This window comes from Mastomys coucha, unplaced genomic scaffold, assembly GCF_008632895.1.
Source record: "Mastomys coucha isolate ucsf_1 unplaced genomic scaffold, UCSF_Mcou_1 pScaffold7, whole genome shotgun sequence".
NCBI lineage: Eukaryota > Metazoa > Chordata > Mammalia > Rodentia > Muridae > Mastomys > Mastomys coucha.
In genome coordinates, this window is record NW_022196913.1 from 55,770,401 (window position 1) to 55,780,867 (window position 10,467).

Consider the following 10,467-nt stretch of genomic DNA (forward strand, 5'->3'; position numbering starts at 1 on the left):
ATCTGGTTATCTCTAGTGCTACCTGACCTTGCTAAATCTGACTGGAGCCTGTCCTTCCTGTGATCCTGTGTCAGATCTTCTCAGGTTGTGTCAGAACTTCTCAGATTCAAGCTGTCTCTGTGATCCTGTGATCCTGGGCTTGTTAGAGTTCCTGGGAGTAGAGCTTCCTCTGGGTGTTGTAGGAATGGCTGCGGAGTTTCTGCCCAAGGTCTGCTCAGGGTACCAGCTGGCCCAGACAAACCAGAAGTGACCCAAGCCACTGGGCTGGCAGAGTTCCTGTGTGCCTGGGTCCTGCTGGTCCCAGTTACTCCTGGTGTTGGGACAGATGTTGTGTCCTCCTCACCTCTGATCCTGGGCATGTTAGAGTGCCTGGTAGTAGAGCTTCCTCTGGGACTGGCTGTGGAACTTGCACCCAAGGTCTGGTCAGGGCACTGGCCAATCCAGACCCTGATAATTTTTTTAATTTCCACAGTTTTCGTTGTTATGTCTCCCTTTTCATTTCTGATTTTATCAATTTTGATACTATCTTTGTGCCCTCTGGTTAGTCTGGCTAAGGGTTTATCTGTCTTGTTGATAGGAACAGAAGCATGGCGCTCGAGCTGTGGGCTGTGCTGCTGTGGAGCTGTGGGCTGCACTGAAGGGGGGTGCACGCTGGCAGAAGTCTGGCGAGGAAAGCCAGTCTACACCTTCAGAAGACCACAGTCCAGTTTAGGGTCCCCACACAAAGTGTGACTTCAAGGAGCTGTGCAGGACAGTTTTATAGCACACAGTCAGCTGAGGACAAGGAGGAGAGCCTGCACTCCATCGTTAGCAACACCGAGGCTGAGCAGGGTTCTGTCTCCAAACATGAGTTCCAGGCAGAGACAAAGAAACTTTTGGACATCGTAGCCTGTTCCCTGTACTCAGAAAAAGAGGTGTTCACACAAGAGCTCATCTCCAACGCCAGTGATGCCTTGGAGAAGCTGCAGCACAAGCTGGTGTGTGAAAGCCAGGTGCTGCCAGAAATGGAGATTCACCTTCAGACGGATGCCAAGAAGGGCACCATCACCATCCAGGACACTGGCACTGGGATGACACAGGAGGAGCTGCTGTCCAGCCTTGGCACAATCGCCAGATTAGGGTCAAAGGCCTTCCTGGAAGCACTGCAGAACCAAGCAGAGACCAGCAACAAGATCATTGGCCAGTTTGGAGTGGGTTTCTATTCAGCCTTCATGGTGGCTGACAAAGTTGGAGTCTCTTCTCGCTCAGCAGCTCCAGAGAGCCCAGGTTACCAGTGGCTTTCAGATGGTTCTGGAGTGTTTGAAATTGCCAAAGCCTCAGGAGTTAGACCTGGAACCAAAATAATCATCCACCTCAAGTCAGAGTGCAAAGATTTCGCCAGCGAGTCCTGGGTGCAAGATGTGGTAACAAAGTGCATTAACTTTGTCAGCTTCTCCCTGTACCTTAATGGAAAGTGGATTAACACTTTGCAGGTCATCTGGATGATGGACCCAAAGGATATCAGTGAATTTCAGCATGAGGGAATTCTACCATTATATCACTCAGGCTTATGATAAGCCCCGCTTTACTTTGCACTACAAGACAGACGTACCACTCAACATCCGCCTCTCTGAAAAGGAAACAGATCTGGCATCATCTATGTGCCAGAGATGAAACCATCCATGTGATGTGAGCAGGGAGCTGGCCTCCAGCATGGCACTGTATAGCCGCAAGGCCCTCATCCAGACCAAGGCTACGGATATACTGCCCAAGTGGCTGCGCTTCGTTCGAGGTGTGGTAAACAGTGAGGACATCCCCCTGAACCTCAGCAGAGAGCTTCTGCAGGAGAGCGCATTCATCGGAAACTCTGGGATGTTCTACAACAGAGATTGATCAAGTTCTTCATTGACCAGAGTAAAAAAGATGCTGAAAAATACGCAAAATTTTTTTTTTTGAAGATTATAGCTTGTTCATGAGGGAGGGCATTGTGACCACTGCAGAGCAAGACATCAAGGAGGATATTGCAAAGCTGCTACGGTATGAGTCCTCAGCCCTGCCTACTGGGCAGCTGACTAGCTTATCAGACTATGCCAGCCGAATACAGGCTGGCACCCGAAACATCTGTGACCTATGTGCTCCTAACTGTCACCTGGCTGAACATTCACCCTATTACAAAGTCATGAAGCGGAAACACACCAAGGTGCTCTTCTGCTATGAGCAGTTCGATGAGCTAACTCTCTGCACCTGAGGGAGTTTGACAAGAAGCTGATCTCTGTGGAGACGGACATCATCATTGATCACTACAAGGAGGAAAAGTTTGAGGACACGTCTCCAGCTGGTGAGCGCCTCTCGGAAAAGGAAACAGATCTAATGGCGTGGATGAGAAATGCACTGGGGTCCCGTGTCACCAATGTGAAGGTGACTTTCTGCCTGGACACCCACCCTGCCATGGTGACTGTCCTGGAGATGGGGACTGCTCAGCATTTCTTGCTCATGAAGCAGCTGGCTAAGACCCAGGAGGAACGTGCTCAACTGCTACAGCCCACACTGGAGATCAACCCCAGACACACACTAATAAAGAAGCTCAGCCAGCTGAAGGAGAGTGAGCCAGAGCTGACCGAGCTGCTAGTGGATCAGATCTATGAGAATGCCATGATAGCAGCAGGACTCATTGATGACCCCTGGGCCATGGTCAGCCACCTGAATGACCTTTTGGTCAAGGCCCTGGAGAAACACTGACAGCCAAGACACTGGATCTAGTGTCAACTCAGGTTTTGGGTGATAGATGGACCCTCAAAGAAACAGCTCCTGGTTTGCTTGATTATTTGTATAGTTCTTTTTGTTTCTATTTGGTTGATTTCAGCCCTGAATTGGATTATTTCCTGCAGTCTACTTTTCTGGGGTGAATTTGCTCCTTTTTGTTCTAGAGCTTTCAGGTGTGCTGTCAAGCTGCTAGTGCAAGCTCTCTCCAGTTTCTTTTTGGAGGCACTCAGAGCTATGAGTTTTCCTCTTAGCACTGTTTCATTGTGTCCCATAAGTTTTGGTATGATGTGTCTTCATTTTCATTAAATTCTAAAAAGTCTTTAATTTCTTTATTTCTTGCTTGACCAAGTTATCATTGAGTAGAGCATTGTTTGGCTTCCATGTGTGTGTTTTCCGTTGTTTTTATTGGAATTTAAGACCAGCCTTGCTCTTTTACCAAGACCCGCCAACATGGGCCGCGTTCGCACCAAGACTGTGAAGAAGGCGGCCTGGGTCATCATTGAGAAGTACTACACGAGCCTGGGTAATGACTTCCACACCAACAAGCGTGTGTGTGAGGAGATCGCCATTATCCCCAGCAAGAAACTAAGGAACAAGATAGCTGGTTATGTCACACATCTGAGGAAGAGGATTCAGAGGGGTCCTGTGAGAAGTATCTCTATCAAGTTGCAGGAAGAAGAGAGAGAGGGGAGAGATAATTATGTTCCTGAGGTCTCAGCCCTAGATCTGGAGGTTATTGAAGTAGATCCTGACACCAAGGAAATGTTGAGGCTTCTGGACTTTGGCAGTCTCTCTAACCTTCAGGTCACTCAGTCTACGGTTGGGATGAATTTCAAAACACCACGTGGAGCTGTTTAATCTGTTATGCCATATTTTCAATAAACTTGAAAAAAAAAAAAAAGACCAGCCTTAGTCCGTTGTGATCTTAAAGGGAACATGGGATTATTTCAATCTTCTTGTATCTGTTGAGGCTTGTTTTGTGGCCAATTATATGGTCAATTTTGGAGAAGGTACCGTGAGGTGCTGAGAAGAAAGTATATTTTTTATATTGTATAAATATCTGTTAGATACATTTGGTACATAACTTCCATCTCTGTTTAGTTTCTGTTTCCATGATCTGTCCATTGCTGAGAGTGGGGTGTTAAAGTCTCCCACTATTATTGTGGGGTGTGATGTGTGCTTTGAACTTTAGTAAAGTTTCTTTTATGAATGTGGGTGCCCTTGCATTTGGAGGATAGGTATTCAGAATTGAGAGTTCATATTGGTAGATTTTTCCTTTGACCAGTATGAAATGTCCTTCCTTATCCTTTTTGATAATTTTTAGTTGAAAGTCGATTTTATTTGATATTAGAATGGCTACTTCAGCTTTTTTCTTGGGATCATTTGCTTGGAAAATTGTTTTCCAACCTTCTACTATGAGGTAGTATTTGTCTTTGTCACTGAGGTATATTTCCTGTATGCAGCAAAATGCTGGATTCTACTTACATATCCAGTCTATGTCTTTTTATTAGGAAATTGAGTCCGTTGATGTTAAGAGATATTAAGGAAAAGTGATTGTTGCTCTCTGCTATTTTTGTTGTTAGAGGTGGCATTATGTTTGTGTGATTATCTTCTTTTGGATTTGTTGAAAGGTTACTTTCTTGCTTTTTCTAGGGTGTAGTTTCACTCCTTGTGTTGGTGTTTTCTATTATCCTTTGTAGGACTGGATTTGTGGAAAGATATTGTGTAAATTTGGTTTTGTCATGGAATATCTTGTTTTTTCTATCTATGGTAATTGAGAGTTTTGCTGGGTATAGTAGTCTGGGCTGGCATTTATGTTCTCTTAGGGTCTGTATGTCATCTGCCCAGAATCTTCTTGCTTTCATAGTCTGGTGAGAAATCTGGTCTTATTCTGATAGATCTGCCTTCATATCTTACTTGACCTTTTTCCCTTACTGGTTTTAATATTCTTTCTTCATTTAATATATTTGGTGTTTTGATTATTGTGTGACAGGAGGAATTTCTTTTCTGGTCCAGTCTATTTGGAGTTCTGTAGGCTTCTTGTATGTTCATGGGCATCACTTTCTTTAGGTTAGGGAAATTTTCTTATATAATTTTGTTGAAGATATTTATTGGCCCTTTAAGTTGGGAGTCTTCACTCTCTTCTATACCTATTATCCTTATGTTTGGTCTTCTCATTGTGTCCTGGATTTCCTGGATGTTTTGGGTTAGGAGCTTTTTGCATTTTGCATTTTTGTTGACTGTTGTGTCAATGTTTTCTATGGTGTCTTCTGCTCCTGAGATTCTCTCTTCTATCTCTTGTATTCTGTTGGTGATGCTTACATCTGTGACTCCTGATCTCTTTCCTAGGTTTTCTAACTCCAGGGTTGTCTTCCTTTGTGATTTCTTTATTGTTTCTTGTTCCATTTTTACCTCTTTGATGGTTTTTCTTCATTTCCTTTGCCTGTTTGATTGTGTTTTCCTGTAATTCTTTAAGGGTTTGTGTGTGTGTGTGTGTGTGTTTTCTCTTTAAGGGCTTCTAGCTGTTTACCTGTGTTCTCCTGTATTTCTTTAAGGGGGTTATTTATGCCTTCTTAAATTCCTCCATCATTATTATCATGAGAAGTGACTTTAGATGTGAAACTTGCTTTTCTGGTGTGATGGTATATCCAGGACTTGCTATGGTTGGAGAATTGGGTTCTGAAGATGCCAAGTAACCTTGGTTTCTGTTGCTTCTGTTCTTAATGCTTGCCTCCTGCCCTCTGATTATCTCTAGTGCTCCCTGCTCTCTCTCTATCTGACTGGAGCCTGTCCTTCCTGTAATCCTGGTGGAATCAGAATTCCTCAGAGTCCAGCTGTCCCTGCGATTCTGTGATCCTGGGATCCTGAGATTCTGGGTGTGTCAGAGTTCCTGGGAGTCAAGCTGCCTCTGCTCCTGGGACCCTGGGATCCTAAGATCCTGGGCATGCTAGCGTGCCTGGGAGTGGAGCCTCCTCTGGGGACTGTGGGACTGGCCACTGAGTTTGTGCCCAAGGTAGACAGGTACAGACTGTAAGGAATCCTATCCACTGGTCAGGTGAGATTCCTGTGTCCCTGGATCCTGCTGGTCCCAGTTACTCCCGGTGGTGTGGGAACAGATGTTGTGTTCTACTCACCGCTGATCCGAAGATCCTGGGTGTGCTAGGGAGCCTGGGAGTGGAGCCTCCTCTGGGGGCTGTGGGACTGACCACCAACTTTGCACCCCACCCACCCACCCATAGTTTTTACAGACAAATCTTATAGAGGCATTGTCTCAACTAAGGTTCCCTCCTTTCTGATAATTCTAGTTTGCATGTCAGGTTGCCACAAGACCAGCCAGCACAGTGATCATAGACACGTTGAATGTGGACATGAACATTAAGTGTGGGCACAGTCACAGCAGGTAGCAGAAGTGTGAGGCAGCTGGCTACACTGCAGTCTCAGACAGGAAGCAGGGGGGTGAATGCTGTTGTTCACCTCGCTTTCTCCTTCTTATATATACCCAAGGACTGAGTCCCATACCTAGGCCCCAGCCAATGGGATGGTGCCACCCACATTTGACATGGATCCTCCCACCCCAACCAGCCTAACCTAATACTCCCTTGCAGACCTGCACAGAGGTTTGTCTTCCAGGTGATTCTAGATCCTGTCTGTCTGACAATATTAGCTATCGCACCTTCTAGAACTTCCCACTAAGCCCCATCTCCTGAAGGTGACATGCTGGGGACTAGAGCATTCTCAATTCAAACTGGAACAAAGTCTCTGTGGTACTTTGTAGTGGTGAATTGTTAATCTGCTCTGAGCTCCCAGCAGGTGATTACCACCCTCCAGAGTTCTCTGGATTCACGAATGAAGAGATGGAAATGCTCTGCATTATTTTTAATATGCCTTACTATCTTGATAGCTGGGCATTTCCAAACTTTCCCATGGCTATCACATGAATTAATACTTGCTAAATCTATGTTTTATCTCTGCTACCCCAGACTTAATTGGAGGAGTGGCCCCTGGATCCACTTTTCCGGATTCTTACATGTCTGCGGGCTTTTAAATCGGATCTTTCTGCTTCCCGGTCATGGTGATTGATTCTGCATCTTCCTCTTCACTTCATCCCTTGTCAGGGAAATCTAAAGGTCCTGCCTCCATCTCTCTGCCCAGCCATTGGCAGTTGGCAACTTTATTTCCCAATTAAAGCCAACTGGGGGCAGGTCTCCTTTAGCCTATCTTGCAAACAGATTTCTTGGGGTAACACATTATCTTGAGACCTCAAGCTACAGTACTTGAGACTGCCAACCTTCAGAATGAGATGACCCTCTCTGGTTCTCAGGCATTTGAACCTAGATGGGGACTGAAAATCAGCTTCCCTTGCTGCCTGGCCCACAGAGGCAGGTCTTGGAACGTATCAAGCCTCTGCCATCATGTGAGCTAAGCCCTTACAATAAATCTATATATAGACACACACACCCTTGTGGGTCTGTGACACTGGACAGCTAGGCTAAGATACAAGGCCGTCTGGGTTCACTTCAGGTCATTTCATGAGAGAATGTGGAGGAGAGGGAGGAGCCCCAGGTGCTGTGGACATGTCTGGTAGAGCAACAGGCGTATCCCAGGGCAAGAGCAGAGTATGAAACCAGGGTGAGGAAGGCTGCTCTACTGACTACCTGTACCCATGGGTAGAAGTTTCTGGACGATAGTCCCCTACATAAGCAAGCTCACCAAAGCCCATTGAAAAAGTTTTGTGAACTTGGCATTCTGACTCCTTGGTAAGGTTTGACCAGTGCTTCATGGCAACAGGAGTTTCCTGAAATGTACATATGTTACCTAGTTTCCCAGGAGTAAAGAGAAATTGGCAAGACAGCTTTGTTCTCAATCTGGTTTTTTTTTTTTAATAGTGCCTGTAAATTGAGTTTAATAGTTATTTAATAACTCTATTAGTTATTAATATGACCTGGACAGGCCCCTAATAATCGAGTTTGAGTCCTTTGAAAGTTTTAATCAGCTCTTGCACGATTACTGCGGGATTACCTGTAATCTCTTTTTCTGTATACTAGATTGTCTACTTCCTACATGTTCTCCCCAAGTACTTGCTGTTTGAGTCTTTTCCGGGTTACTTCTGCTCCAGGTGTCTGTCTTGGGGACTCCCAGCCCAGTAGCTGAAACTCTGCTTACCTCTATTCTCCCCAGTAATTGACTATGGCCACTTTGATTTAACCTATAGCTTTGAACTGGGAAGCAATTTACATAACATTCCTCAGTGTATGAGGAGATCTGCTGCTCTTCAGGAGGATCTGCTAGTCAGGGGGGCAACCAGATCTTGGGGGCCAGTATTTAGGATTTGCATACACAACATCAGATCAACACCCAACAATGCTCTGTGGTGTGTGTGTGTGTGTGTGTGTGTGTGTGTGTGTGTGTGTTATGTTCTCTGTCTGCGGTCAGTAAATGTTTCTTCATGTCTCTCCAGGAAAAGTCACACAGCATTACATGAGTTCTTTGTCTTCTTTCAAGGGCTACGATGCTTCTCTAGTATGAACAATCCATGGCATTAATAAGCAGGGACAGGTGACTAATTGGAGACTCTGTGTTGTGTCACTAGTGAGCAGAGTGCAGGAAACAGAAGCAGAGGTGTGGGTGGGGTGGTATCACCTCTAGTGACAAGCGTGGTGGCCCAGTGACAGCCATGGACCTGAACTCAGGGCTCGCTGCAATAGATGCCCCTCATGTTGTATATATTGTTTTAAAGCAAGGATTGATTTCATTTTTCACTAATACATGTGGGGTTATAAAGATGTCTGAGCTAGGGCTGGGATTGGCTAAGAGCACTCGCTGCTTTTTTCCCCTTAAGACAAGGTCTTACTCTGTAATTCAGGTTGGCTTCGAACTCACAGAGATCTGCCTCTGCCTCTCCAGGGCTGGGATTAAAAGTGTATGTCACCTTCATGCCAGACACTTGCTGTTTTTGTAGAGGACTGGAGCTCAGTTCCCAGCACCTACTCAGGGTGGTTCACAATTGCCTGTAACTCTGGCTCCAGGGAGATGCGACTCCCTCTACTGACTTCAAACACCATGCTCATGTACATAAACCCACACACAGATACATACACACAAATTCAAAAATGTTGAGGACTAGATGAAAATCAGTAATCCTGATCTAATCAAACAACCAAATATAATTGTATGAGAACCTACACTGTAGTTCTGTTCAAAATGATGACATTGGAAAAAGCCCATGTCTATCCCCTTCTGTCATGCTACATTCACTGGGAACTACTGTTGAGCCAATAAAAGGGACACATTACTGATATTTACAAGGTGGATGAATCTCATTATTCTGAGACATAGAAGTTAGAAATCAGCCAGCAACAGATGAACAGAAAACAAAGCAAAACAAACAAAATAACAGATGTGTCAAGGTGGACCACAATCACTTAATGAAATGTAGAAAGTTATAACCCATTCCTCATGGGGGAGGGGGAGTAATGTGTGTGAGTGTGTGTGTCTGTATGTGTGTGTGCATGTGCATGCGTGTGAGTGTGTGTGTGCATGTGTGTGTGCATGCATGTGTGTGTGTATGCCTCTGTGTGTGTGTGCACGTGTGTATGTGTATGTGCGTGTGCGCGCGCGCTCGCGCGTGCATGCACACACATGGGTGTATGTGTTGACCCAGGTCAATTTGGATGACTTCCTCAATCTCTCTTCTTCTTGTTTTCTGAGGCATGGTCTCTGAGCTGAACCCAGAATTCACCAATCTGTTATGTTGGAACTCCAAGCTCATGTCCTCACTCCTGGTGGCAAGTATGTCATCTGCACACACACTCACATACTGGGCCAGGGGTCAGGGAGTGCACCAGCAAGGCGAGTAGAGGTTCAGGGTTCCCACTCAGAGGAAACATTCATCCCTAGAAGCTGCTCTAGTGTGTGAGGTCAGCTGAGAGCTACTTTCACTGACATCCTGGTTTGTTTTGATTTTCAGTTGTTTCAAAGAAGCCAACCCTATTCTTTATGAAAAGGGCATCACTGTTTGTCACGCATGAAGATCTTACCCTGGGAAGTTAAAACCACCTTCCAAAATGTTCAATAAAGAGCAGAGAAAGTATCCAAATACGGACTCAGGAAAAATCACTTCCTAGTATCTTTGGCTTTGTCAAAGCCAAAACAGTGGGTTGGTACTAAACACTGCTCTGAATCCAGTTTCACTTATTCCTGCAGTAGTACTTCACAAGCTTTCAGGTGCCTGTGCCTCTATAGCTGCACCCCCCGCCAGAATTCCTTGACCCACCTCTCCAATGCAATAAGAGGCATACCCCTATAACTGGAAGTCTTAACCACCTTCAGCAGATGCCAGGTATGAGTCCAGAAATAGTCACCTTTAGAAGAAGAAGAAAGCTTTTTGAAAACATGTTAACATGCTTATCTATCTATCTATCTATCTATCTATCTATCTATCTATCCATCCATCTATCCATCTATCCATCTATCTATCTACATACCTTTCTATCTCTATCTATTCATTCTATTCATCCACTCATCTATCCATCCATCCATGTACACATACACCTACCCATCCATCCGTCTATCCATCCATCCATCCATCCATACATACATACATACATCTGCCTGTTTATTTGTTTTGCAGGTCTGGCCATTGAATCCAGGACCCCGCACAGGTCAGGCTAATCTACCTCTGAGCTTAAAAGAACATTTCTTCCTACTTTTGTCTTCTGACTCATA

General features: G+C 45.1%; 2 pseudogenes; both read left to right on the forward strand.

The window, feature by feature from the left end:
- Window positions 1–184: 184 nt before the first annotated feature.
- On the forward strand, window positions 185–2,718 carry LOC116081517 (annotated as a pseudogene).
- Window positions 2,719–3,191: 473 nt separating this feature from the next.
- LOC116082183 lies at window positions 3,192–3,643 on the forward strand (annotated as a pseudogene).
- Window positions 3,644–10,467: the final 6,824 nt, after the last annotated feature.